The sequence below is a fragment of the Pocillopora damicornis genome, chromosome 5 (genome assembly GCF_964200805.1).
Source record: "Pocillopora damicornis chromosome 5, jaPocDami1.2, whole genome shotgun sequence".
Classification (NCBI taxonomy): Eukaryota; Metazoa; Cnidaria; class Anthozoa; order Scleractinia; family Pocilloporidae; genus Pocillopora; species Pocillopora damicornis.
Window position 1 is genome coordinate 24969472 of NC_142674.1, and position 4158 is coordinate 24973629.

Consider the following 4158-nt stretch of genomic DNA (forward strand, 5'->3'; position numbering starts at 1 on the left):
TCCATGATTCGCGTCCCAAGAGGCGATATGAGAACGGGGTCATAAAAAGTGCATCTGCTTGACTGCTCTCGCATTCGCCTAGGGCAACCTTTTAATGATGCCCTCCGAAAGCAACAATCTCGTGATATTTATATAGACGTGGCACGCTATGACATGGGATGCACGAGAGGCACGGGAGGCATAAGTCGCAGAGGGCTCACGAATCAGTTCGAGAGGCTGATCCCTTCCTAATTTTATTCCACCATAAACGTTGAATTTTCTTATTGCAATGTTACTTAGTGTAATTTCGTTACATTTTGCTCTATATTGGCATCCTCGTTCAATGCAAGACAGGCCGATAGCTGTTCCCATGATATTAGCTGTGAAAAACAGGATCTATCTTTTTCTCTTTTTTTTTTTTATAAGCTATTTTTGCAGCAAATATTGTGACCTTACTAAAATGGCACGAAAATCTGCGAACTCTTGGCTTTTTGTTTTCGACCTATTCTTTTGGTGGGGAAAACCGCAAACTGTTCCCGTTGTAGTTAAACTTTACTTAAAGTAGTGGGAAAGACACGCACCGGAAACTGGGAGCCCACCAAAAAGCACAGAACACCAATTTGATTAAAATGTTTTGTGCATTATCAAGATTTTCCTAAAATAAAGCAAGTACAGTACTAATAAACGAGGCAGTAAACGTCCGCCTTTTACCTTTTTAGGTATGGAAAAAAATGCTGTTGATATGCTTTATCGAAAAAAAAAAGCGCCTTGTTTGCTAGTCAAAAAATTACATTTGATATTGGACCCATCGCTTCTGAACTGATTTGTGATGGTAAACACGCAGAGTGAAAATAGAAACTTTGTTCTATAAAAAGCTCAGTTTCACAGATATTTTCTTCATCAATATATTCAGAATATTGCATGGGCATCTTGGGGCGCCGATATCGAACGCTTAGGGTATAAGCGAGTAACTGATAACGGTTAACTGATAACTGATCACATCTTGCAAAAAGCGATTTTTATTATTATTTTTTTAGTGCTTAAGAATCTTGCATTTGCTCTTAAATTATCCTCTCAAGCTGCTTTAAAAATTACTCTTATTTTTGTACAGGTGCACGGTTGGAGTCAACCATTCACCGAAAAAACAGCAAAAAAATTAGCCGTAGGTAAATTGGTAAATTTTAACCTACAGCGGTAAAAAAAGTTTTCAGTTAAAAATCTTCCTTTCCATCGCAACGTAAAATGGCTAAAATTTTAACTGTTTGCGGCAAAAGCCGTCACCCCATCGAGACCATGGGTTAACATAATTGTCTGTTTCTTCATGTATAGCATCGTACCCAGCATTTCAAATTTAATTTAGTTCACCTGTTCAGCTCTGTAAAAGCAACATTTGGGACTAATTCAGACATGAAATTTTTTTTTCACCGATTACTGAACGGGATGGACACGTTTGCAGATTAGAGGTCAGCATAAAAGAGCTCTCACATTGAACGTTAATAATAATTACACCGTACAAAAAGTGTACTCTCATTCCCGAAGGCCTGATAAGCCAAACGTTCTGAACGAGATTCATTATTGTCATTCGTTTAGTAGTTGGGATTGTGGATCACCTCGTTAGTTTTAGGTCGCCCTTGACAATTATTTAAAGAACCCTTCAACAACCTTACGGCTCACTTAAACACCGAACATCTCATGAAATAACCTAATTGCAAAATGTACTTTGTAATCAGTAAATTCCTTTGGCTTCCAAAAAAGTAAACATCGGTTACCCAGGTAGAAAGAACCGTCTTACGCTGGTTTCTAATATGTTTCCACACATCTAGAGGTCGACCAAATTTCCATTCGATATTTAGTAAGTGAATGAAATACTTGTATTTGCTATTCATTACATCCAATTCTAAGGCGAATAATTCAATTTCAAGCTGCTGCACTTAATTTTTTTTCTCTAGCAAAAAGTAAATGTGGTTCCAATATTTTCAAGAGCGTATCGATAAAGTCCTTTCTCCGGAAACCCTGCCTCTACCCCCTGTGGATTTGTTTTGGCGGAAGTTTACGGGACTTTCCCAGTTAAACTGACCGGAAACAACTTGTAAGAACTCAAATATAAAAATACCTTGATAAACTACGACCGGAAATCATCTGCACGTAGAAATTATACGCGTTAATCATTACTTCAACTTTGAAAATGTCTCTTTGTTCTGTCAACACCGGCAAGTACTTTCCTCTCCACTTTAAACGGAAATCAATCGTTGTCAAAAAAGTTTGTTTTAAAACAACGATCGATATAAGTCACACAAATGTTGTTTTGTTTTCCAGTCGAGACAAGCCCGGGCATATCTACTCCGTACTGCTATGTTTTCGCGCCAAAAACACGAAATCGACCGGTTTAATTTCAGCATGTTAACAGTTAACAACTTCCCCGATTTAACACTTCTTCTCGACTAGATTGCTGTCTGTTTTAGTACCAAACTTTTGTTAACGCGTTCAAAAAAACGTGACCAAAAGTTAATTTTCATTTCGTTTTCATTCTGAAGAGATCTGAGGAGGCAAATTTTTCACGTGTAGATTGCACGCTGTTTTCGTTAATGAAATAGTTCGTTTACGCAAAAAGAGATTACATCTGTCAGGGGTATACTTAAACACACGCCATCGGGCACCCTTTCTTTCGGTTTTCGTGTTTTTGTGATGAAAAATGAAACACACGCACGATATCGCCCCTGTCATCAAATGATGAAGTGTTTACATTAACGATTTTGTGTTGCTCTCGTTCCGGCAAAATTTGGCGGGAAATTAGCCGGGAGAAAAACTGGCTCAGACTTATTTTCACTGTGCCAAGGTCATACAGGATTAATTTAGGATTCAAATATTCAATATAAACCATTTTTGTTTACATCCACAAACGTGTGTACGTGCAGATGAATAAATTTTCTGTATTTCGCATGGCTATTTCCCTACATAAAAAAAAAAAAAAAAAAAAAAAACCTCCTGCCGACATAAGGAACAGGTGAACACATTTCATGCATGAATTCGAGTCTGAATATTTCCGACGGCTTTTTAACATAGTCCTCAATTTCCAGTGTAATCCGTTCCGGAGACAAAGGGAGTCTATACTGCTTATTATCTCATACTAGAGAGGCGATATGGAAATATTTCACGTCACATCTGTACGTGCGCATGTTATGTTCACGTGCTTTTTGTCAATAATTGTTGATGTAAGCTCATCCTTCATTTTGAGCCAAGATTCAATCAAAGCCAGATCCTTAAATATTGACATAAACAAGAAAAGAAAAAAGAAAAAGAAAAAACGGCAAACCAGCCTTTAGCATAAAATTTCTGTTTTTCCACGACCTTGCAAGGAAGTGCAAGGTCAGGAGCCTGACAAGGTTAATTGCAACTATTTTACACGGTTACTTAAAAAAAAAAAAAAAAAAATGAAAGAGAAAGCACGCTAATGTTCCCCATTTTTAAAACAAATTGGTGCTGGGTCAGGCGAGTACAAATTGTCTAATTGACGGAAAAAAAGAGGGCCATTATGTGTACCTCTCTCCTGGGTTGTTTACACAACTCCGTTTTATACTGTTGGTTCAAAGTGGTTAGACTGACTTGTACCCAACAGTCCCAAGTTTGAAGACATTTGTTTGATATGCAGTCGCACTCCAATCTCTCATAATTTTTCAGAGTGAAATTAAAACTCTAGGTTGAGAAGTGTTTTCGACGAGTAGTGTTTACTCAGCTGTCAAATTTGTTTCCTCCGTCGATAAATCGTAATTGTGTGACCGAATAAATGCTGTGACGTATTACCAAATGATGGTTCTTCCAAGGTCGCTCGGGCTTTGTGCAACTCGGAAAATGAAAACAGTCGTAGGTGTGAAAATGGAAGATTGAAACAGACTGATACAACTGACCAGTAACTAAAAAGTTGTACCACTTTAAAGGCTATAATCTGTGTAAATGGTTGACTATAGACGAGGCAATAGTGCGTGACGTGACCAGCCTCGTGCAAAATGTTATGCAACGTGACTTTGTTATGTAATGCCAAACCGCAAACTGTGACTATGACCTATGTTTAATTTCAACAAAACTCCGGAATAGAAATTACACGTTCACGAGGTTCCCTTCAAATTTCCGCGGATTTTTAAATTTTTCACGGATATGAAATTTGGATGACAAAAGCCATTA